At 34.7% G+C, this 27,098-nt stretch overlaps 1 long non-coding RNA gene and 1 pseudogene across 1 annotated transcript; both read left to right on the plus strand.

Annotated features, from left to right (window-relative positions):
* Positions 1 to 7,327: 7,327 nt before the first annotated feature.
* Positions 7,328 to 8,761, plus strand: LOC144252229 (uncharacterized). The gene is made up of 3 exons (XR_013342936.1): positions 7,328 to 7,414; positions 7,508 to 7,598; positions 8,575 to 8,761. It is a non-coding gene; the product is annotated as an uncharacterized LOC144252229 (long non-coding RNA).
* Positions 8,762 to 14,987: 6,226 nt separating this feature from the next.
* LOC144252230 (lysosomal cholesterol signaling protein-like) lies at positions 14,988 to 26,450 on the plus strand (annotated as a pseudogene).
* Positions 26,451 to 27,098: the final 648 nt, after the last annotated feature.

The raw sequence follows: 27,098 nt of genomic DNA on the forward strand, positions 1-27,098 counted from the left end.
CACTTCTGTGCAGAGAAATGGTGGAACTCTTGGACAAGGGTGACAGTGTAGTGAATCACACAAGTTTATCAAATTATGCATTTTTGTATGGTGTCTTCCCTGTAGCACCAGGAGTGGCTATCTTTGCTACACAGTTCAACATGGAAGTAGAGATTGTATGTATATACTACTTTCTAAGTTTGATTGAAATCCAGAAAGCAACATTCTTTCTATGATAATTTGATATCTCTAAGCTACCTCATTGTAAATAAGGAGGTATTGTGTAACATTATGTAACAATAGTTATTTAATCCAGGGTCTTTAGTCATCCTTGCTTTCTTACTATTCTTTTTTAGTTTCAAGTATTCTGTTTCCATACTTATACTTAAGCCTGAAAGTTATTTAAAGAAGGGTAGCTTTGGAAATTCTGAGGAAAAAAATATATTATATTCATGATAATTTATCACCAGATACAAAATACCACATAACCTATAGCAGTAAATATCTAAAATTAATTAACATCAAATTATCAGTGTCTAAGAGTATTGTGTCTACAGCATCAAAGATTTTGAAATATGAAAGAACTGAATTATTTATTGAAGGTCAATTCTACTATATAATCTGAAGAATGTATGTGTGGTTATTTTTCTCTTTGCAAATTGCTTTTTTTGTCCTATATTTTATGAAATAGTATGTAAGGAAACTATTCATGAGTTTAATTATATCATTAAAAGGATCACTTTTAGAACCTAAAAATAACAATGGAATTTCTAGTACTTGTGATACAAATATTGATTTAACTTAGGTTAGAAGAGGGACCAAGGGAACTTACCTATGGTTTCTTTTAAAGACTTTCAGAAAGGTAAAATATGTTATTAGACAATATGCTGGATTCTATAATATCTTTTTACTGATTTATTTTTATTTCAGAAACCTTTAGTGTGTTGTGGGTATTTAAAGTTTAAAGTAATTGAATGAGATCATGACTCCTCAATTTGATCTATTTTTTTACAGATAACCTCAGGGATGGTAATAAGCACATTTGTGTCAGCTCCAATTATGTATGTTTCTGCCTGGTTATTGACCTTTCCCACTATGGACCCTAAGCCATTGGCATATGCCATCCAGAATGTTAGTTTCGATATAAGTATTATCAGCCTGGTCTCCTTGGTAAGTATGTTTCAGTGTAAAATTGAATGGAAACCATAGAACAAGTTTGAAAATAGCTTAGTAATAGAAAAAAGATTTAAAAATTAGTTTCTTAGGAAATAAAATAAAGTTAAAGCCTGCCCATAAAATGGAATATCAACCTTTCAATTAAATGAGTTTTGTCTTTTCATTTGGGAGAGTTGTAAGAGTAGACAAGGTGTGAGATTTAGTCAGACCTGGATTTGACTCCTGGCCCTATCACAAATTAGCTGTGTATCCCTGGAAAGTTAACTTAATCTCTCTAAGCTTTAGTTTTCTCAGCTATAAAAGAAAGATAATAATTTCACATATCTCCATGGGTTGTTTAAGGAATAAATGAGATAATAAATGTGATAAACATGCTGTGAATGACGACTTACCATATAAATACTAGCTGTTGTAGAATCATGAGGTCAGAAGAGATCTTTGGGGCCCTGTTCAATTGCCGATTTTATGTTAGTGACAATTTAGATTACTATTCAAATTGGATATATCTAGTTCAACTTAAATAATTAAGCATTTGACAACTACAATATCTTGTAGATCAACTTGCCTCTTAAATTCAAGCAATATTTTCAATGATAAAGGGGGTGGGGTGGGGATGAATATGTATATTGGCAACAAATAAATGTATGGCTAACATAGTTTTTAATAAATTTGACATGTCACATATTGTAAAATCTATGCCCACTGAGAAGAGAATGGTGATATAAAATCTATTGGCAATGATGGGAGAAAGAAGGAAATTGACTAGCCTACTTACTTGGCCACTATGTGGATAGAATAGAAACCCAGACCTGGGACTCAGGGCATAGCCCAGTGGTAGAGCATGTAGTTAGCATGTATAAGGCTCTGGGTCAATCCCCAGAACAACAAAGAAAAGAAACCTAATCCTTTTAAATATGAAAAATGCAAGATGATAATTCTCAGTATAGATAGTCTGTTTAAAGAAAGACAGCTTAGAATTTTGAATTTAGCTACCTTATCAGCCAGTGTGGTAGAAATAAAAAAGGGAAAACTTAGGATCTTATATTATTATTATTATTATTATTATTATTATTATTATTATTATTACATCTCCACTAAAACTTCTTTCCCAAATAATTGGCTGTGACCCAGTGTCCCCTCTCAGCCATGGAAGATAGGCATAGTTAGAACATGGCTCTAGTCAAAGCATTAGTTTTTAAAGATCACGTAATTTTAAGATGGTTAATTACTATGGGAGATTCCCATGCTTTTCATTTTATTTTTGATGTAGTTATTTACCTTAATACTCTATTTGGTACTAGGTAAAGAAAATAACATTGGAATTTCTTTCTGAACTAAGATAAAGAAGTTTTTGTTTGTTTGTTTGTTTGTTTGTTTTGTACCAGGGCTTGAATCCAGGGGCACTACCAGTGACTTACATCCCCAGCCCTTTTTTGTTTTGAGACAGGGTCTCACTAAGTTGCTTAGGGCCTCGAAAAATTGCTGAGGCTGGCTTTGAACATGCAATCCTCCTGCCTCAGCCTCATATAACTAGTTGCTGGGATCACAGGTATGCGCCACTGTGCCTTGATAAGAGGATTCTTTAAAGATAATCATCCCAGGGCTGGTGATGTAGCTCAGTGTAATACTTGCCTACTTTGCATGAGGCCCTGGGTTTGAGCCCCAATGCCACCAAAAAAGAGTTAATCAATATGTTATTTAATAAGTAATTTTAAATATTTAGAAACATGAATAACTTTTGAAACTTTTGTCTTCAAGATCTGGTCTCTGGCTATTCTTCTCTTGAGTAAAAAATATAAGCAGCTTCCTCATATACTTACAACCAATTTACTCATTGCTCAGGTTAGTATATCTATAGATATTTAGAATTTTTCAGGGCTATTCTACTGCTCCTGAGAAAATTAATGTTAGGTTTTTCCAGTTATAAAGTCATAAATACTATTAAATATGATCAATTAAATTTGATCATAATTAGTTTATGCCTAATATATTAAATATTGCAATAGGCCTTGAACTTTCAGTTGAGGCTAATAATAGCATTTGATAATAACTTTGAGTTATTAATAGAATCAATTGAATCATTAAAATCTGAACTCTCACAGTCTTATTTTTCTAGTTAGATCTTTGCATGTCACAAATCATAATGGAAAGAAATTTAGCATTTTCTATATAAATCATTACTAAATTTAAGGTTAGTATTTAGAATATATTCATTATCAGTTTCAGTTAAACATGTACATTGTTAAAGGCTCTATATACAGAAGTTTTTATTACAAAGCTTGAATTTTTCATATAACTAGTTGATAATTGGTCAGAAATAATTTACAATGAATAATTATATTTGCTGTGAATAAAACTTATACAAATATAGTTGATTCAATAGCTATTTTCTATAATAATGTTGAATTGTACGATTTGCTTAGCTATTTACAAAGTCTTTTAATAATTCTTTCTTTAGTCTATTGTCTGTGCTGGAATGATGATATGGAATTTTGTTAAAGAAAAAAATTTTGTTGGACAAATTTTGGTGTTTGTTCTATTGTACAGCTCCCTGTATAGCACCTACCTGTGGACAGGTAAGTTGATCATGAATGGATGGATATTGAGGTGTGCTTCCCCTTCCCCCATGTTTAAAAGGCCTCAGCTTCTAGTGATCTACTTGAAGTCTGGTAGCACAGGATCAGGGCGTTCATTCAAGCAGATATGCCCACTAATATGAGCAGTCTACAAAGCTGGTTTCTGTTTCCTAATGTACTCTATTTCTCCCTGGGCTCAGAGCCTTTTCCAATAGCATGGCCCTTTTTCTTGGAGTCTTTGGCTGTATCTAGGCCACTATCAGCACAGCTCCCCTTTGGAGACACCAAGGGGCAGGTGCTGAAGGCAGGTGGAGAAAGTAGAGAAAGAACAGAGGTGTGTGTATCTCAGAGCTTATTACTAGAATCCCATTGACCTGCAAAATTGTGGCTCTGATTTATGCAAATTAATTGCCTTTTGGAGTCTTAGTTTCTTCACCTGTAAATCTGGGTTATAGTATTTTACAATTATTTTGAGGATGAAACAAAAGTATGGATATTTATGTCTGCTGGGTGCTAAGTGCTCAATAAATGGACCTATATTAATTATTAAATAGAAGAACAAGAAAAGTAGGAGAATAAAAGAATGTGGAAATATGAGTCAATAAGACTGTTTCTCATCTCAACTGGCTCCAGAAGGGTATTTAAAGTGTTTAAGCACATTGCTATTCTTAAGTATAACATTTATTTGGATGCCAGCATTTTGGTTGTGTATTAAAAGTTCTGTCTGGCTATTTTGTGTTAATACCACAAATTTGAACCTGTAAAATTGTACATAAAAGGAAATTGCATAATGGTTAAGAAGAAAGTGTCAGAAAGAGGCTTCCAAGGACAGACCTTTGGTTTCATGCCTTCAGGATCAAAAGCAGGTCCCATCCAAGTTAACAGTCTTTTGAAGTGAAGCAACAATGAGGTGAGGAATTGTAGAATGAAAAATTCAGTACAAACAGAAGATAGTTTGTACTTCTTAGAGAGAAGTACACCTTGCATGAGTTTTCATGAAATGTCAAATTAAAAGAGCCTATCGACTATACTTGCAAATATAGAAGCATCAACCTGATCTCTAATACCTAGGTTTATTTAGGTAAAATTTAGGATGAGAATAAGAATAGCAAATAAATCAATATGTTAAAAAATTCCCAATTCTCTCTGAAACCTTCTTCAAGTATGCATGTTAAAATTTATCCCAAGAAATTATTCTGAATTCCCTGACCCTGAAGAGGTGCCCTTTAACCTTCAGATTATTATGATATTACAGAATTTTAGATCCCAAAGTGTATATTTTACTATATATTTTTTTAGTTGTAGTTGGACACAACACCTTTATTTTATGTGGTGCTAAGGATCGAACCCAGCACCTCACATGTACTAGGCGAGCACTCTACTGCTGAGCCATAACCCCAACCCCCCCAAAGTATATTTTTAAATCTACTGTTCCGTTATTTTCAATTTTATTCATTTGCATACCATTCTCACAATTTTTGCCCTGTCTACATACCACATTTTTTTCTTCTTAAAGTCAACTTATTTTTTTAGTTCAATCAATTGAGCTTTATGTCAATGAAATCTCAGATTTCATATGCTAATTACAATTTTTCAAATGCTCATTAAATGCATAGCTAGTCAAAAAATCTCCATCTTCCTGCTGCTTTAGTTTAAACCCTTCATTTTGCAAATTAGGAAAACAGGCCCAAAGAGTTCAACTGATTTCAGGCAGGGGATCTCACAGCTCCCTCAGTGAGAAGCAGGACTATATTCTGCCTTATTGTGTATGCTTCCTTTCATAAGGCAGAAACGAAAAACAGAATCTTAAGGAGTGCTCTTACATAGTAACACAGCACCATTCGATGATGAATTACTTGTTTCCTTGGCACTTTGAAAACCTAAAACTAGAGAGTATATAGATATATTGATGAGGGAGTAGTGGTAAGAAAAAAAAATTCTCAAAGACCTTTAGGTGGATAAATATTCATTCTAGCAGTGTTATTTAATCTGTATAATTTCAAATCTAGGTATGAATTCTTTGTATACAACTATAAAAGCACAGCAAATTCATAGATTAGAGTCAAGCAAAACTACAAACCCAGTAATCTTTATTAACACATTAAATAACATAACAAAGGAACTTGTGTTACTAATGTAATTAATAACTTGTAATGTAAAATGGAACTCAGTTCCCTGGTATTTTAATTTGGCTTGAATTTATTAGGTCATGACCTGGTTATCTTACTACTTTTCTTTCCTCAAATTACCTCAGAACCTTCATTTGGACTGGATATTGTGATATCATTTGGCTTTCAGCTGTTGCAAACTTTTTGGGAAGGCGGAGGGGTGAGAGGTACTAACCAGGGATTGAACTCTGGGGCACTTAACCACTGAGCCACATCTCTAGCCCTTTTATAAATTATTATTTTTTTAAATTTCCAGACAGAGTCTCAGTCAGGGCCTTACTAAGTTGCTAAGGCTAGTATTGAACTTGTGATCCTCCTGCCTCAGCCTCCAAAGCTGCTGGGATTACAGGTGTATGCCATTACACCCAGCTAACTTGTTACAAACTTAATATAAAACCAAATACAAGCTCTGAAGTCATGAGACTATACTTGATTATAAGGATGGCATACAGATGATTATCACTGAAAATAAGCCAAAAGACTTAAAATTTCTTTTTTTTTAAGTTATAGACACAATACCTTTATTTTATTTATTTTTATATGGTGCTGAGGATTGAACCCAGTGCCCCACACATGTGAGGCAAGTGCTTAACCACTGAGCTACAATCCCATCCCAGGACTTAAAATTTCTAACTGATTTTTTTCCCTCAGATCCTGAAGCATATATGATAGCAACCCCAGGGAGACCTACAGATCTGAGTTTGAGAAACAGGGAATTGAAGAATTTACCTTATGTCAAAAGGCTTAGTTTCTAGACTGGCTCTGCCCTCTGCTGGCTGTCTGACTTGGGCAAACCTTTGTTTCCATGACTAAAAAATGAAGGTGTTAATTTGAAACAGAGGTCTCTTCTAGCCCTAAAGTCCTAAGATTCTTATAGCTCTGTAGAATTTATTAAGCAAGATGTAACTTGTATAAATGATTGGGTATAAGGTATAAGGAAAGTCTAAAAACTTGAAAACATCCGTGTTTGTATTAAGGTCACACCATGTTTGTATTAAGCTCCATCAGCACACTTAATGTGAAGCATAACTTGTATAAGAATTGCTTATAGTTCTTACCACTGACAGAGTATGTTTTCTGTACAGCTAATTTTCTTTCAATCATATTTAGAATGCAATCATATACGTCCAAAGAATAAAATGATCAGGGCTTTTGGGGAAAAAAAATCCTACTGGATAAAACAAGATTTGAGTAAAGAAACGATACAGGAGAGAATTCAAATGATTTTTATTATTCATTTTTAGCTGTAGATGGACACTGCACTTTTATTTTATTTATTTATTTTTATGTGGTGCTGAGGATTGAACCTGGTACCTCACATGTGCAAGTGTTCTGTCACTGAGCCACATCCCCAGCCCTCAAATAATTTTTAAATTAGGGAAACATCAAGAATAATGATCTCTCTTTCTATCTTTATTTCTTGTTCTTAGGCCTTCTAGCAATTTCTTTGTTTCTTTTGAAAAAACGAGAAAGTGTACAAATTCCTGTCGGAATCATCATAATATCTGGCTGGGGGTAAGTTGGTAGTTTTTTGTTTGCTTACATGTTTCCATATGCACAGTTACTATTCATTCTCTCTTTCTCTCTCAATTACCCTTGTTATTATAGAATTCCTGCTCTCCTTGTTGGTGTTCTTTTGATAACTGGAAAACACAATGGAGATAGCATTGACTCAGCCTTCTTTTATGGAAAAGAGCAGGTGGGAAGAGTTTATTAGCAGTTCTGTTCTTGAGAACATCTCATTTTAGCTTGTTAATGTACCTAATTATACTTACATTGAAATTAACTTTAAAAATCTATTCTAATTTATTGCAGTTTATACTGGTGATCCTATATCACCTTGTCACACCTCAAATATGATGAACGTTTTGCATGCTAAGTCTGTATTTAGCTGAAGAATGCTTGAGCTTAATTGATTCTTCTTAAAAACTCTTATGAATTATGTTTTCTTTACTGGAGAAAAGAGTGATTAATTTAAAGCCATTTAACAAGCTAGTAGTTATAGTAAATGTCAAACTCTTGATTCTTAATCCTATCAAAAATATAAATTTCAGAAAACAATGTGTCTGGGAAAAAGTGTACTTGAACAGCTATAGAATAGGAGGCTTATGAGCCTGCTGAATTCTTCAGGAAGGCCCCAAGAATGTGTTTTTAAAAACCTCCCTGAAGATTTTCATTTGTTATCCTTTTTTTTTCCTGTTCTGTAATTTTGAATTTGAGTTTTTATGAGAATAAATAAGATATACATGTAAAGAACTTTGACTAGTGCTGGCATATAGTTACTGCTCATAAGTATTAGCTGTACTTATTCATTTTTACTATCATTATCATAAAATTTCTCAACTGAAGTATACTTGAACTACATAAGCAAAAATTCAAAATTAAAGTTATAACAAATTATTCCAATTACTTGTAAAAGAAACCAGTGGCTATGTTAATCAGCTGCTGTACAACAAAGCATCTAGAACACTTACATGATTATAAACAGACTCTGATTTCTCTTCAAGTACATTCCTTATATGCTGTTACCCATTCTTAAGAACCACTGTTCTAGAGTATTTACAACTGTGCAGATGTATTTTCCATCAAAAAATGCTCTTAATGCATTCTGCTAAGATTATCAGATGGGATTATAAAAGTGGCCTAATGTCTTTTTTTTTTTTTAACATCGTCAGATGATCACCACAGCAGTCACCCTGTTCTGCAGCATTCTAATAGCTGGTATATCACTCATGTGCATGAACCGCACCACCCAAGCAGGACACTATGAAGGTTTCAGTCAGTCTCAGAGCCACAAAGCAGTGGAGCCTGGAAACACTGCTTTTGATGAGAGTCCAGCACCAACAAATGAACCAGAACTTTTTACAAGTTCAGTACCAGAAACAAGTATGTTACGTGCCTTTATAGCATACATCCTAATTATTTTGCTTAAGAGAGGATCCCTGAACTATTCTGAAAATCATAGGTATTTGCCAAATTAAGAACCTGAATCACAGTCAATAATCGGAAGAGTTTACAAATTATTTCTGAAAGTATGTTTGTGAGAACAATCTTTTGTTAAAAATGTAGGACTTCCTGAGACCTGAGAGCTTAGAAAGTTTAGAAAAAAGTCACAATGGAAAGGAATATTCTTCCTAGAAATCTACACACATATATATGTTAATTTAACAACATTTTATCAACAAAGTGAGCTAAAGGAGGCCTACTAAGAGGCTGGGTTGATAGTAGAAATTAGGCATCTGCAAACTAGAGCCCAGACCAAATCACACCCACCATATAAAAATGATTTTTACACTTTTAAAAGGTTGAAGAAAAATTAATAAATATTTTGTGACTACTGGAAATTATATGAAACCTAAATTTCATGTCTGTAATTTTATTAAAACAGCCATGCTTATTGATTTACGCATTGTCAATGGCTGCTTTCATGCTGTAATAGCAGAGTTGAGTCATTGCATCAGAGACTGGCTTGTAAAGCCTAAAATATTATCTAACCCTTTATGGAAGATGTTTGCCCATTCTTGGTATAAGTAAAAATATGATCCTAACTAGTATATGTGTTAGTAAGAGTCAACAATTGTTACAGGATTTGTTTCAATTCATGAAGGGAAGTCAACAATAGTGTATGCATTTTGGATGCACTGATGCATGTGGAAAGTTCACAGATAACGGATATTGTGTTCAGAAGAATAAATGATGGTTTACAATATTTTGTTTAGATAGCTTGTGGAGTAGAAAGATGAGTAAAGTATAAGAAGAAAGAGTGACAACAGAGATAGAAGATAATTTATTCATCTTCAAAAGGAAGAAATGAGAAAGTTTCATTGCACAGCACTTTGTCATGAACTGTGTTAGTGCTAGGAATGTTGCATTTAAAATGCTGCCCACAAATCTCGCCATTTTATATTTCCTTTCTTCCTTCCTCACCAGTTCCAAACTGGAAGTAAATAAAAGAGTGATTAAAAACTTACCCTGGAGCCATATTGCCTATGTTCAAAGCCTGACTTCATGATTTACTACTGTCTGATCTTGGGCAATTTCCCAGTGTTTCACTTTCTTTATCTAGTAACACCTACCTGTAAGAATGTGATTGGAGCCAGGTACAGTGGCAACCTATAATCCTAGCGGCTTGGGAGTCTGAGGCAGGAGGATCCCGAGTTCAAAGCCGGCCTCAGCAACTTAGGAAGGCCCTAAGCAACTCAGTGAGACCCTGTGTCTAAATAAAATGTAAAAAAGGGCTAGGGAAGTGGCACAGTGGTTAAATGCCTCTGCGTTCAATCCCCAATATCAAAAAAAAAAGAAAGAAAAAGAATGTTACTGTATAAAATGAGTGAACATGTATAAAGTCCAGCACATAGTAAGTATGAGTAAGTAATAGCTATTATTATAACATTTATTAATTTTTTTACAGAATTTTAAGTGTACTCCAGATATTTTATATGACAAACTATGGCAAATCAACTCAATTGTATTGAAACAAAGAGAGTAACTCAACAAAATTATCAAAATATCCAATAATATGAAACTTTTGCATTTTGAATTAATATGGCTTGATGAAGAGCCTCCCAAGAGGCACACAAGAAAAAACACAAAGATACAGGGCAGATCCTGTTTTCTGAAGACAAGACATCCTTATCCAGGAAAAACAGTTTCCTATAGTTCTCCAATATCGCACCCCTGTACAAAACCCTCTGAGCGGGGTTCAGGCACTTGCATTTCTCCTGTTGGAAAACACTGTGGCTACATCCCTGAATGCCAATAATCCCAAGGGCACCCACTTGCAGGTGTAGGGACCCCAAGACTCTGGAGGTATAGGACTAGGTACTGATAACATTTTTTATTATGATTATTACTGTTATTGTTATTTTTGGTACTAGGTATTGAACCCAGGAGGGCTTTACCACTGAACTATATCACCAGTCCTTTTTACTTTTTATTTTGAGTCAGAGTCTCACCAATTTGCTGAAGCTAGCCTCAAACTCGCAATCCTCCTGCCTCACCTTCAGAGTCCCTGAGATTTCAGGTATGCACCATTGCACCCCGCTTATTATAACATTTCATTATAAAAGGAAGACATCAAGGTTCAAGACTAGCCTCAGCAAACTAGAGAGCCCCTAAACAACTTAGTGAGACCCTGTCTCAAAATAAAAATGGCTAGGATATAGATCAGTGATAAATTGTCCCTAGTTAAATCCCCAGTACAAAAAAAAAAAAGACATTCATACAGTAAGGAATTCAAATACAATTACAATTATAATTCAAATACAATTAAAAAGGAATTCAAAGACAATTAAAAGAGAAGCTAAACTCTTCCCCTCCCTTGCCCTTGGCTCTACTCCCCAGAGTTATTTTATGGTTTATTTATCACAATTCATAATGTTCCACAACTTCTGCAAAGGTAATGAAATATGAGATAACAATTTTTCTTCTTAGATAACTGTAAGAAATTCAGTAAAGCTTGAACTCAGGGTACATATGGGGAAGAGATCAAAAAAAGTTGGAAAAGTAAGCAGATACAGAGGGCATTCTGTGTCATCGGAAAATATGAAGGTTTTGTCCTACATGTAAAGGGTCCTATTAGTAGTTTTTGCAATAGGCTAGGCCAGATACAGGGCAGAGGGTGGTAGGTGTGGGATGGACTGGATAGGTCAGACTCAGAAGCTGTACTGATGGACTTGCAATCAACTGGACTGGTGAGAGCTAATGGAGGACCTGAGTATAACTTCCAGAAATTTGGTTTTAGTGAATGTGTGATCATCCTTCAGGCCTTCCAGGCACATCTTCTCTTTCCTTCTCAGGTATTTTAGCCTTTCAGAACAGGCAGTTCTCCCTCCGCAGGGTCCTTCATCTACACCTGACCTTTATTCCCCACTGTGGCCTCCAGTCTCTCTGCTAGATTCTTGTAATTCCTTCCAAACTGGGCTGCCTGTCTCCCATCACTCCTTGCTCCAATCTGTTTTATATGAATTGGCAAAACCTTCCTCACAGAGCTCTGGTCACATAGACTCCTGATGCAGGTCTAGGAGGACCCTGCAGTTGGACAAGGTTCACACTCCTGAACATGGTGCTCAAGATCTTCCACAATCCAGACATGCCCTGCTCTGGCCCAGTTCTGCCCCCTCTCCTCTTCAGCTTTCCCCTCTCTCCACTACTGAGCTTTCCATGCTTTTCCCCAAAATGGCATTCATTTTATTACACCTCTTTTCTATTATATTATATTATATTATACCTCCTTTTAAATATATAATATATATTTTATATATATTATACCTCTTTTCTATTATATTCTTTTCTATTATTCTTTTATACTTCATGGCCTTTAAACCCAAGCTCACTAATTTCTTTCTTAGGTAATTCATGATTATATCAGAATTTCATTCAAGTTTCTTGACCACTTTCCTTTTGAAAGCTGAAGTTCAAGGATTGAATATTTAAAAGCTGACTTCCATGGGCCTAGAGTACTGTTCTGATCATGCACAACTTCCTTTCCTACTTTACTTTCTTGAAGAATCTTTCAGGTATCCTACAAACCCATATATTGATTGTTTTCTGACAGAGCTTGAAGACCATCCCACCTACAGCTGGCTGTGTCTTTCTTTTCCACAAGTGTTTTAAAACTGGCTACCAAAGGCCAGACATCTGTGGGAATTGCTGAACTAAGAGTTTTAGGCCCAGAGACTTTTGCTGCTACATCTTTACCTATTATTTAAAAATAGCAGATGAACTGTATAATAGCTTTTCTTTAAATCCATTATTATCATCTCCAGCAAGAAAATAACATGAACCTATAGTATAAATAAATGGAGAGCAAGATGATAGCTATACCTTATCTAAGAAACCTTCTGTGATGTTTATACTTCCCTCTTATTTCACTATTTTATAATTGCTTTTTAAGTTGTTTATATAGCCCACTAGACTAGACTATAAGTGATTTGTCTATCTGATAGACTGGCTGGATGTGGTGGTGCAATCCCAGCTACTCAGGATGTAGCAGGAGGATTGCAAGTTCAAGGCCAGCCTCAGCAACTTACCAAAACCCTGTCTCAAAATAAAAAATGTTTTGTGGATGTAGTTCAATCCCTAACACTGAAAAGAAAATTAGCTGATTGAAACCTTCAAGTTTCTGAAGAAGTATGGACTAGATAATGTATTTTCTTTTCTATTATCCTTTGGTTCTATTTTAACCTTGAGATAGCATCAATATCTTAAATTTAGCAAGGCCATTTTTGACTGCAGTTTTGTTACTTTTAAATACTTTTAAGAACATCATTGAAGAAATTAAGCATGTTGTCAATGAAAGGTTATTCTTGGGAATTATTCATTTTTCTAGCATATTAAATTTTAATAGTTTATTATTAAAGTTATTATTCAATTATAATTCATGTCAAGGAGCACCATGTCTATGTAAGTGTGAAAGGTTTTAAAGAGCACAGTGGATACAACAATTATTAATTGGGCATTATGTAAAATTGTGGATGTGTAACCGACGTGATTCTGCAATCTGCATTTGGGGTAAAATTGGGAGTTCATAACCCACTTCAATATAATGTATGAAATATGATATGTCAAGAGCTTTGTAATGTTGTGAACAACCAATAAAAAAAATAAATAAATAAATAAATAAATAAAATAAAGAGCACAGTGTACAGTTCTATGACTATATGGAAGAAAAAATTACAGCTCTATAACAGATATCTCAGTGTGACTTCTATAAGCCAACCTGCCTATAAACCTGCAAGAGATTTTCAGCAGTATATATTTGAAAGAAAAACATATATCATTGTTTTTACTGCATCATCTAAACTAATAGGAGACAGATTCTTGAAAGAAGTGATTTCAAGCCTAACTTAGAAAGCAGGAGAAGATTTGATCAGCCTAGGTCTTTTATTGTTTGTTTGTTTGTTTGTTTTAATTAGTTACACATGACAGTACAATGATCTTGACATATACAATTGAATCAGATGGGATATAATTTCATTTTTCTAAGTGTACAGGTTGTAGAATTACATTGGTCATGCAGTCACTTATATACCCACAGCAATAATAATGTCTATTTTATTCTGCTGTCCTTTCATTCCCCCCTTCCCCTCCCCTCCCCTCCCTTCTCTCTACCCAATCTAATGTGACACAATTCTTTTTTTTTTTCCCTCACATCGTCATACCTGTATTCTGTATAATGAATATGCAATTCCCTTTCTCCCTACCTTTCCCTTCCACCTCTCTTCCCTAACTAGAGGTAATTTTCTTCTCATGCTCTTCCTCCCTACCCCATTTTGAGTCACCTCCCTTATATCAGAGAAGACATTCAGCATTTGTTTTTTGGGATTGACTAACTTCACTTAGCATGATCTGCTCTAATTGCCATCTATTTCCTGCAAATGCCATGATCTTGTTATTTTTTAGTGCTGAGTAATATTCCATCGTGTATAAATGCCACATTTTTTCTATCATTCATCCATTGAAGGGCATCTAGGTTGACTCCACAGTCTAGCTATTGTGAATTGTGCTGCTATAATTATTGATGTGGCTGTGTCCCTGTAGTATGCCATATTTAGGTCTTTTGAGTCAGCCTAGGTCTTGATGGGACTTGTGGAGGGTGTGAAGAATTTTCCTGAAAGAAGGAAATGCTTTTTGTTGCTTAGGATGGGTAGCTGGCTAGGAAAAGAGGCCAAGTCATAGGCAGCTATCCATTTAGACTGAGTTTGAATTTTCCACAGTTACCAATAGAACGCTAGTATGTATTTTTGAAAAGTGATGAAATAAAAGCTGTGTTTTAGGAAAGTGAATTTTTAGTTCCCAAAATACAGTAGAATTAAAACAGCAATGAATAAATTTTTTCTTCTCTCATATAAGAAGACAATATATAAAGATGATGATCATTCATCCTACACTTTTTAAAATGTTAATATTGTACAGCACATTTGAATACTTTTGATAATTGTCATGTGAAAATATTTCCATGGAGGCAGCATGAGTAGGTTTTGGGTGGTTTGGTTTTGTTTGGAATTTCTTGAACTTGTCCATTTCTGTTGTGGTTGGGCTCTACTCTCACATTATTTTTCTATATATAGGTTGCTGCTCTTGCTCCATGGGAAATGGTGAATTATGCTACCCATCAATAGAGCCAGCAGCAAACACAAGCACCAGTGGGCCTGTGATTCCTTCATTTGAGAAAAGTAAGTGCCCTGGGATATGAGGAAGGGCATAAGGAACAGAAGAGCCCTTGTCCTTCTGTGTCATGAAACCTCTACATAGTATTTCTTCAGCAGCTGTAATACTACAGAACACTATTTGAGAACAGATTCTCAAATAAAATAGGAAAAAGATGTGAATAGAATAATAATCGTGCAGAGAAAACATTTATTTTAAAAAGATAAAGTTCTTATAGTATCACACGCGTGTATGCATGCACGCACACACGCACACACACACACACATGCACACACACTTTCCAATAAATTTAACTCAAGAGATAAACCCAAGAAATTTGCCCTAAAAGCTATTATTATTTTGGCTTTTTTTCTTATTTTAGAAGCTGAGACTTTCCCCTATCACTAAACCTTATGACCAGGACTAATTAATTAGTGCTTAATTATATTGTGCTTTAAATATAACTTCTTTTAAAAATAAGAAAAACAACTTTAAAAGTAATAAACCTTTGGCATGTAAACTAAGAGACTAAATCACTTTTTTCTGAATTTTAAATTATTTAAAACTGAACATATTTATATAGAATTGGAATTGCAGTGCACTTTCAGTTGATTTTGCTCTTTGTGATGGAGAATCTGTCAATTACATTGTTGCAAAAGGCATTTTTAAAAGTTTTTTAGTTATAGATGGACCCAGTACCTTTATTTTTATTTTTAATGTGGTGCTGAGGATCGAACCCAGTGTCTTCCACATGCAAGGCGAGCACTCTACCACTGAGCTACAACCCCAGCCCATGGCATATGTCTTTATATAATAAATGTTGGGAGGATTATAAGAAATTATGGGTGCAAATCACTTAGCATTGTGTATGGTATACGTGGTAAATGTTCATTAAATGTAATACTGGCAACAGTTGTTATTCAGGTGGCATTTATATTTGTCTGCTATCTGTTGGCTAGGAATGAATCTTAAATAGTAGCAGAACTTCGGTTTCCATAGAAAGAAATATCAGATTATCAGCCTTCATTAAATTTTCTAATAGGACATCCAATCTCGAATTCAGTTAAATTGTCTTAGTTTTTATTTATGTGCTTCTTTTGTAAAGTAGTGTTTCTTTATGTCCCAAGGTTTGCTTTCTTAATTTTTTTCTCTCTACCCAATATCATAGTAAAGTCATTTTCTGCTTCTCAAATTATCCTTAGTCTTTCTTTAACTATCATTTTCTTCATTACTAATACTGATTCATGAAAACTTTTATACTATAGGGACTTTCAAAATTTTCTGATCATGTTTTGTAAAAATCATATTAAAAGAAAGCCATCATATATGGACATCATCTAACCATGTAATTTAGTATCATTCCTAAGCCTGAAATTTTAAAAAAAGCCTAAAGGAAATTAAACCATAGACAAATGAGAATTTCTAGAGCTTTACAATATAATTCGTCCCCCATTCCCTGCTGTTGCACAAAGGCAAAATAAATATTACATTTAGATTACTATGTGGCAACAATGTGGGAAAAGGCAAATGAAAAACTAATAAGATTTATTTTATGCATTTTAATAATGTGTGTACATAATATTTTAAAACCAGTTTTTTCATAATATATATACACACATATATAAATATAACTCAAATTTTCTACACATAAGTTATTATGTTAGCTTTCTATTACTGTGACAAAATTTCTGAGGTAATCAGCTTAATAAGGAAAAAAGGTTTATTTTGGCTCATAGTTTAGGAGGTTTCAATTCATGGTCAAGTGACCCAGGTGCTTTGGGCCTAAGGCAGCACAGTACATCGTGGTGGGAGCATGTGGCAAAGAAGCTGCTCATCTCATGGCAGCCATGAAGCAAAGAGAGAAAGAAAGGAGGGGCTGGAGTCCCAATATTTTTTCTTCCACTGTGCCTTACCTACCTCCTAAATGTTTCACAACCTCCCAACAGTGCCTCAGACTAGGGACAGCCTTTAATACTGGGTCTTTGGTGGACATTCAAGAGTCAAACTAGAGCAGATATATACAAATAGTTATTATTAAAATAGAATCATACTACAGAGATAGTTTGGTGACCTACTTTCTTTTTACTTAGCAAGACTGTAAACTTTCTCCCTACCATTAACTATTATGCTAGACCACATTTAGTGGTTGTATGTGTCCTTTCCCAAAAAGTGGCCTTAAGAAATAGATTTTTATTTTTAGGGTAAGAGCTATAAAATTGTTTTTTAATCTTTAACTTATATAAGATTGTATGTTAGACTAGGCATGTATTATGTAAAAATTTTTCCTTTTTCTTTAGTACCATATACAAAGTGGAGCTGAAGTGGAAAAACAAGTTTCTTTTGAAAGATCCCTCACCCCTGTTTTAGGCCAGAAAAGAGTCAGTTCTGTGATTTGAGTTTGGTCTCATATGTGAACAAAACATAGCATATAGACCTAGTTGGTACCTTGTAAGGCCTTTTGTAAGGCAAATTTTAAACTCAGAAAAGGCAGGAGTTAATTGTAAATTTATTTCACAGTTAGTCAAAATAGTGTATTCATGACTACTATGAAGATTTAATGCAGGTGAAACATGAGTTATTAATTTAGCCTTTTAAAATTTTATGTATAATTATAAAACATATATTAATATATAATTATATAACAAATTATATAGATAGAAAACATTGGTGAATGGAATAAAAGGGAAATATTACATACTAGTGGTTTTTTTTCAGATAAAAACACTCTCCAACTAAAACTCCTAAAACAACATGACGGAGCTTTCCCCCGATTTCATCGAAAATTACATACCGATTCTTAGCTGAATGTGCTTTTTTGTTGTTTCTCTTAGGAAGTCATTATAAATTTAAAATGCATTCAAATAAAAAGCTCTGATTACAAATTGTTGTGCTTACTGTTTCATAGATGATCACTGTGTGAGTCGCTGTAACTCCCAGAGCTGCATATTAGCCCAGGAAGAAGAACAGTATCTGCAGAGTGGAGACCAGCAACTGACTCGACATGTCTTGCTGTGTTTACTTCTCATTATTGGCCTATTTGCTGTAAATGTTTCTCTGGTTTTGTTTGGGACCTGTTTCTTTAAATGTCTGGCAAAGGTTTTATTTAGGCATCTGGGACCGAAACTTAGTTGCTACTTTTCAAGAGTAGAGTGGCTAGGCTATCTAAATTCTAATCTAGTTTAAGTGTTTTTTGTTTTTTTAGTTTTTTTGGTGGCGAGGGGAGAATCATTCATATTACTCTGTTGCCTAAGTGTTCCAGTAGCCTATTCTATTAGAATTACTTATTCATTCTGTGCTCTGAACGTAAATTTGGTAAAATCAGATAGATATCTCCATCATGTGTCCAAGGGCCAGTTATCCCTAACATGCTTGACTGACCGAAGTGGACAAATGCCTACATTATCCCTCACAAGATATTTCTCATATAAATTAACTTGAAAGAATAAGATTTAATTATGGAAATCAACCTAACTACTTCATGCAGTAGGGAAAAGAGGAAAAATGCCCATCAAATTACTGACATCTGGGGCTGGGGATGTGGCTCAAGCGGTAGTGCGCTCGCCTGGCATGCGTGTGGCCCAGGTTCAATCCTCAGCACCACATACAAACAAAGATGTTGTGTCCACCGAGAACTAAAATATATATATATATATATATATATATATATATATATATATATATATAAAAACATCTCCATGCATTATATTTTCTAGTGATATATTCCCAAAGTTGAGAAACCTGGATCAAAGAGAATAAATATTTCTGTGATTTTAGACGTATTCTACTAAATTGTTTTTCAAAGGGTAGATAGTATAGATTTATAAAGTGCTCTCACCAATATTGAATATTGTAATTTTGGGGGGAGGGATTTAACCCAGATATGATTTCTACATCTCCACCCTTTTATATTTTATTTGGAGATAGGGTCTAGCTTAGTTGCTGAGGCTTGTCTTGAACTTGTGATCTCCTGTCTCAGCCTCCTGAGCCACTGGGATTATAGGCATGCACCACCGGGCCCAGCTAGTTATTATAATTTTTTAAAGGTAGTTTAAGTGTAACCTGCCTAGAGGTGGGAGATAGGCCATATAACCTACGAGCCCTTTTCACACAGAATGCTTGTTACATAGTATGATATCAGCCAGCTACACTTTATCTGCTGTTTAAGGACAAAAATTAAAAAAAAAAAGAAATGCTTCCAAGAATTCCTGCTTAGTGATATAATTATTTTCATTGTGTAGAACTAATTTTAAAATCAGTCCTGTCTTAGGCTAGTCGGCAGTCCTGGTATATTATGTAAGTCTCTGTATTATGACTCATGTCTTCTTGCTTCAAATCTGATCAGAATAGATGCTGTTTGAAAGACATCTGTCAGAAGAAGTAGTTGAAACCTCTTGTTTGAAAGACAAAGCCTCTGTATTCTCTCAGTGTTTTTCCCTTTAGTCTCCCCCCCCCTAATTATTAGGTAGAAAAGTTATTGTACTGTGCTCTGGATGGAGAGAAATGATTAGCAGGCTTCATTTTAAAATACTCTTTTTTTTTCTTTATAGAATCTTTCCAGTTGTTTATGGTGGCTATTCAACCAAGAGCCTGGAAGACTATACGTTGAGTTACAGTTTTTCTGTGCTGTGTTTAACTTTGGCCAGGTACTTATTTACTGAAACTTTGAGGGGTTTTTGTCTTCCTGGATGAGTTGAATGCAGAGAAGGGTATGCGGATGTTGTTGTTTTCTTCTAAATCAATAGGGTTTAGTTTGTTTGCCAGCTGCTGGTATACATGACAGCTGACAGCTGCTGCCTGTCTTCTAGTAGAGATGAATTCTTATATTGGTTAAAGTCATCAGAATGTACATTGAGTGTTTCAACCAGCAATACCAAATAATTTTTTTGCTTTGGTTTTGAGATAAAGAATCATAATTTAAGCAGGGACAAGATGTCCTAAGTTCTTTTTAAACTTTTTGTAATCTTAAAAACTCACTTTGGGAAAAATAATTCACCTTCCTTTAAAGGATTTATCCCCTTAGATGGACAAATATTATTTCATTTACATTTTAAACAACAGATACTTAAATCTTTACTTTAAAATCATGTGGTGTGTAAATAAAACTTTAGTCAGGGGTAATACTTTTCTTTCCTTGATAGTTATTTGTGTGCCAAAAATTGCTAAGCATTTTATATTCATTATCTCATTTAAACATCATAATAATACTTGCAACATAGATGTTATCATCCCCAGTTTAAAACATAGAAAACTAAAATTCCATGAAAAAGTGATGTAAAAGGTACTATTGTCTATGTTCATGACACTATTAAAATACATATTTAACAATACGTTTTACATATTGGAAAATATTTTTAGGTGCAAATTTCAAAATTTGATCTTTTCATTAACTGTGGGTGTCGGGGTGGTGGTGCTGGGGATCAAACCCAGGATATTGCATATGCTAGTCAAGTGCTCTATCACTGAGCCACATCCCCAGCTCAGCCCCTTACTTTTTAATTAGAGAATACTCATCCCTCATCCAGAGATTGAATATCAGTTTGAAAAAATATTGTATTTGAAATCAGTATGTTGCCTACTAAATGTAAAATAATTTGCCAAGAGTTAGTTAAGACTTGTCAATAAATGCTCCTGCAAGATTTTTCCTAACATTAATTTCTTGAAGTATTTCCAGTTTGTTTTGCCATTATTGTGGGAACAAAATGGTTATATCTAAAGGTACAAATTACCTCGGTTATTTGTGTCAACTTATTACAACAAATATGAACTTCCCAAGATCTACTTGATAACTATATCTTACATTGTGATATTAAGATCTGACTTTGTATCCAAGAATTATAAAATACTAGATTGAAAAATCTCAGTCTTCTGTGGCATTATGCATTCAGAAAGCCAATTCAAGCTTAGCCCTCCTAGTCCTGGGGCTGAGAAAGCTTCATTGCACTGCACTTTGTCATGAACTGAATTAGTGCCAGGAATGCTCCCACACAAGTAGTTCAAGGGAGTGAGAGACACACAAACCTCACTCTCATCCAGTCTTCCTCTTGGAGAGGAGGAGAAAGATATTCCCTTCTGACTGCTTATAGTTTGGGGTAAAGAAAATCGGGCCCTTCATATAATGTTATATTGCCTTCTCCATCCCACCTTCCACCAACCTGCACCTCAGTATGCTTCACAAATGGCAGCTGTGCTCTCTTTCTCCCAGGCAGTCCTAAATTTCCTGATCTGGGGCTTATATCTGGTGCCAGTTTGCCTTATTACTCCAATTCCTTCAAGCCCTTTCCCTAACCACTAGCCAGTACCACTTCACATAAATTCTGTTCAGTTATTATTATTGGATATTGCAGCACTTGTTAATTATGTAATTTATGAAGTTTCAACAAAAAAACAATAAATACCTAAGCACAGTGGGAGATTTTTTTTTCAAAAACAAGAAAACAAAGACATATAATTCTTAAATATTTTTATTTTTCTTTAGTAAGGAGTCATAGGAATATGGTTGCTCAGCACTAGTTTTTATCACCCATCATAATTAGAACAGAATGATTGGGAAGAGGCAGCAAACATGTCTGGTTCCAGGTACTGAACTTTAGAGTACCTGCTTTGTATGCTCCATTTGAAATGTTGCTCTAATCACACTATAGGTTTGCCTCCTCAAGCACTAAATTTGGTGACTTCCTTAATTCCTGCTCTTACAATTTTATTGCTGCATTCAGAAAAAATAATTTTGTTTTCTTCCCTAGGGATTTATTTCCTTTGGAATCTTTGGATTGGACAAACATTTAATCATCCTGCCTTTCAAAAGAAGGTAAATTTAGTTTTGAAATAAATCTCTATATTCCTAAATTTGATGACAAAGCCATTATATTAAGATACTGATATTTTTATACCTTTAAACTGTTAGACCACCACTAAACACCATACAAGGGTTATCTGTTGATTCACATAGTTGTAAATAACTGCAGAGAAAATGTTGGAAGAACTATTATAAATGGAGCAATATAATTTGCATTTTAACAAAAACTGATGGACTCTGATTTTGATCTATGCCATTAGCTACATAAAGTTAAATAAAACTTGAACATATCTTTAGAAAGGGTAGTATTAAGTGGTGCCCCCAAAGGAATATATTTGATTGTCTTTCACCTTTGACAACAGGATTCTTCTATCAAACTAACTTATAGAAAACTCAATTTTTCTTTCTAAATTATTTTATTGGCTTAGTAAAGGGCTTCTTTGAATTAAGATCAAGAATTTTAAAAAGTAACAAGTATTGCAACTTGTAGGTGGGAGGAAAAGGCAGAGGGACAAATCTTTGTACTTCATTTGCTTTTAAAGTCAAAATTAGTAGAAATTAGAAGTGCTAACAGAATTCATCCTACCTGCTCTATGAATAGTGCCCCAAAACAGTATCTTTTATTCTTTCTTTCTTCTCCTTCAGCATCAGCATCAGCATCATCTTATTCACTAAGATTTCATTGTTAGGGTCATAATCATTTCATGAAGGAAAAGCGTAGTAAGAAAGTTATTGAACTTAGTTATCAGCTTCATAATGTGAACTACTCAACAGTTCAATTGTGTGAGCTGGCCAAAACAAAACCAGTCTGTACTCCAGAGCCCAGTATTTGCCTCTGTGATACCAAAATTTCAAAATGATTGAGTAAACTATTTGATATCTAAGTTATCTTTATGTTTCAAAAATGCAGTATAAGGAATATTTCTTAGTAAAAACTGAAATGAGCCAAAAATGTCTAGAGGATTTATAAAATAATTAGGTCACTCACCCAGCCTTCTGTGAAAAGGAAACTAAATGCAGAATCAGTTGTGTTGTAGATGAGATGGGAAATTTGGTGACTGGCTTTGGAACAGCCATTTTGATAGAGCAGAAGGGATTCTCTCTCCGTGCTTTTCTTTCGTTAAAAATAGCCTCCTTCGGCTGGGGTTGTAGCTCAGTGGTAGAACACTTGTCTAGCACATGTGAAGCACTGGGTTCAATCCTCAGCACTACATAAAAATAAAAGTAAAATAAAGTTTTAGAAAAAAAACTTTAAGAAAGTGAATATTTTTTTTTTTTTAAAAATAGCCTCCTTAGTCAGGCATGGTAATACACATCTATAATCCCAGCTCCTGGGAGGCCTCAAGTTTGAGGCCAGCCTGGGCATATTAGTGAGAATCTGTATCAAGACAAAAACATTTCTTAAAAAGGGGCTGAGGGGCTAGGGATATAGCTCAGTTTGGTAGAGTGCTTGCCTTGCATGTAACAAGACCCTGGGTTCAATCCCCAGGACCACAAAAAATGGTGGGGGGTGGGGGGACTGAGGATGTCACTCAGCAGTAGAGCATTTGCCTAGGTTTTCACAAAGTTCCAGGTTCAATCTCCAGTAAGAAAAAATAAACTCCTTAAATTTTGGTTTTCAGACTTGAATTTCTATGGAACAATAAAGAAACAGCAGAAAACGGAGATTATCTTGTTTCTGAGGAAATAAAAATGACCTGTCAACAATTTATCCATTATCACCGTGACCTCTGTATCCGTAACATCGTCAAGGAAAGAAGGTAAGCAAATTGCCATTGTAGATCCAAATAATTATATTTTAGATTAACTATTTTTGGATTTTAATAAGCTAATAGTTATGGGTCAATTTTTAGTTTAAGAAGTAGCATATGAAAGAGACATATTACTTTGATTTTACTATTTTAAAATATCATATAACTTCTGATTTCTACATAAAATGTGAGAACTTTAAAACAAACCCGAATGTGGTAGAATATTAACATTCACTTCATGTTGGCCATTAGTGTCTCTCACAAAGCTTTGAAATACATTGGATTCAGAAATGGTTTTATATTCCCATTTTCTAGTGTTATATTATTATATTGTTTCATATTGCCAAGAAAACAAAATGAAGGCAGGAGTGGTGGCACACTCCTGTAAGCCCAGCAATTTGGGAGGCTGAGGCAGGAGGATCGCAAATTCAAGGCCAGCCATGTTAACTTAGTGAGACCCTGTCTCAAAATTTTTTAAAAAAGGATGTAGCTCTGGGGTAAAGTGCCCCAGATTCAATCTCTGGTACCACAAATAATAATAATAATAAAATTTCTGCCTCTTAATTAATTCTGCTGCTTATATTTCACCTCAAGTCCTAATCTTCCTTTGGTCTATGACATTATATCTTCAAGGTATGGAATATACTGCAGCAGGAAATGACCAACTTTGAATAAACAAATTTGTAGTGAAAATATTTTTGGTTGTCATGCAAGAAAAATAAAACATAAGGAAAGTAACATGTGTATAACGGAAAATTATATAGGAGAGTTTATTTGCACCTATTATGCCACTATATTTAATATACATGCCATTATAATCAGAAGGTAGCCTAGGTTAGATGGTGGAAAGGGGAAGCATTTGGGTGTAGGTTAATACTAGAATTCAACTCCTGAATTGAAGTTTCTTGGCTGTGTGACAATAGGCAGGTTCAATTCTCTAGCCTTAGTTTTCCTTTTCTTTAAAAATCCGACTCTCAATATTGTTTGAATTAGGTGACAAAATGTCTGTGATATGCCTAGCCTAATGGTAAACTATGGAGAAAAGCTAATGTTCTACCCTTAAAGGGCTGAGCACAATTATTTCAAGATATTATCCGCATCAACAACTTGTTTTTCAACTGCTTTTCAAAATTAAAAAAGAAAACTCTGTTGTTATCTCTGTCAGGCCTGTTGTGATTGCCAACTGTCGGGAAGTGTAGCTCTTACCATTTGCAGGGCTGCCAGGCTGCCTTGGTCCCAGATGGTTGAATGGGCACCAGCTGGTAGTGTTCTGGCCTGTTCCCTGTCCCTTTCCAGGCTCTACTGCCTGTACAGCATCACATTCTCTGACACTCTGTACATCTCCATGGGCTTTTGTTACAGCTGCCTGATCACAGTCTTCAAGAAACTATTCAATTGGTGTCTGGGACAGAAGGCATTAGGACTATAAATTAAAAGCCAACAAACAGGAAGAAGGCTCAGACAGGGGTTGTAACATTCAGGCTTCTGTCAAAATGATGTTTGCAGTTGCAAAGAATTAAGTTAAGAGTTCTTATTACTAAGTTAAAATATTGTAATCTGGGGTTGGGGATGTAGTTCAGCGGTGGAGTGCTTGCCTAACAAGCATGAAGGCCCTGGGTGACATCACCAGCACCTCAAAACAAAACATATTGTGATTTTTACATACTTGAGAAACATTTTCGTTTATTAACCTTTTTTATAATTCTTATATGATACACATATATTTTATTTATGATAAAATGTTTTTAAATTCTTGTCACCTGTTTCTCATTTCATCTCAGTCTTCATTCGCTATTTCTCATTGTCAAGCACTTTAGGTTTTACAGCTTGACTGATGCTTGTGGACAGATTTTTGTTGTCTATTGCATATTTGTACAGAATTTATGTAATTGGGTTTGGTTGGGTTTTTTTTTTTCATTTCTCTTTTCCTTGTTTATTTGAACACATTTGAAGGACCTCATATTTGCATTAAGAAGACAAAATTTAAGTGATCAAGAAGTAGATTTATAAAGCACATTTTAAAAAATCTTAAGATTTGTAGCAAGACAGATCTCACTTATTCTTTCCTTGCTTTTTAATGAAGCAAATCCTGACAAACACAAAAGTGAGGTTGTCTTGGTTGCTGATGGAAAGAAACACTACTTGTGGGCACGATAATAAAGTTTGATTTGAGTAGTTTAATAAAAATAGTAACTTCTTAAGAGCTTACAAAAAATATGTAATGTTCCTGAGACAATTAAAATTACATAGCACAAATAAGAATATAAGAAATTATAATATATTTAATATTCAGACATTACCTATGTCCATTTTTTGTTGTTGAAGCGTTTCTGTTTTCACAAGCATTATTGGCATATTTTATTTTTCTCCAGGAGTCTTTCTGGGGTCAGGAAAGTTAACAATTCCTTTATATTCAGAACAGTTTCATTCCTGCCATGCTTTTAACTATCGTGCCGTCTTCCCTTGTCTCCTTCTATTTTTTCCTTGCTTGTCCTCTACCATGCAGTGCTGATACCAGGTTTACAGAACATATGGGTGAATCATTCCTTTGACATACAGGTGTGGTGCAAAGACTTCTGCTGGGACCTTCTGTGGCTGTGACTAGGTGAACTGGCTAATTGAAGTTGGCCTTGCCTCTGACCGTGGTGAAGCTGTGATATATGGAGACAGACTGGTGCAAGGGGGAGTCATCCAACATATTACCAATGAATATGAATTTCGGGATGAGTACTTGTTTTACAGATTTCTTCAAAAGAGTCCTGAACAGACTTCTGCTATTAATGCAGACAGCCCCCAACAGGAAAGCTATAAAGAAATTGAGCATTCACCCCCATCTTCACTTTCTCCTAAGTCCTAAATGATAAAGGAGAGAATCCTCCACGGAATCATATTCTAGTCCCAGATCCAGTATTTATCTGTGTGATCTTGGGAAAGTTAGACCCTCTCTGAGCCTTAGTTGCCACTTCTGTAAAATCTGACAAGATGCATTCCCCCCGCCCCGTGCTAACACTGTGGTTTTAGTATGGAAAACACATAGGAAAGTGACCTAGGAAAAAGAAAGAAACAAAAGGAAAAGTTCTGATAGTGAATATAATAATTACTATAAATAATACTAATGTGGCAACATTATAAAATGATTTCTTCCTGCAACTGTTTGCTATAACTTCAAAATCAATATCCAGTTGACAATTCCTTTTAATTGCCAAATTTGACAGATGTTCTGCTGGTGAAATGGACATAAAATTATGGTAACTTTACATTTATTAATGGCACTTCCTAAAAAAAATAATTTTACTGAATCTAATAAGAGGTTCTTATTCCTCCCAGCCCCCGTCCATTTCTTCGAAAAAACTCATTAACAAATTAGAATCACTGCCTTTTTTTTTTAAATAGGCTTGTCTCTTCTTGCTCTTCTAACCAAAGTACTAATCTATGTCATTAGGAAAGGAATAAAAACCTCCATAAATATTATCATCAAAATCCAATCTCTAACTTTTGTGCTACA

Source organism: Urocitellus parryii, unplaced genomic scaffold, assembly GCF_045843805.1.
Source record: "Urocitellus parryii isolate mUroPar1 unplaced genomic scaffold, mUroPar1.hap1 Scaffold_3716, whole genome shotgun sequence".
NCBI lineage: Eukaryota > Metazoa > Chordata > Mammalia > Rodentia > Sciuridae > Urocitellus > Urocitellus parryii.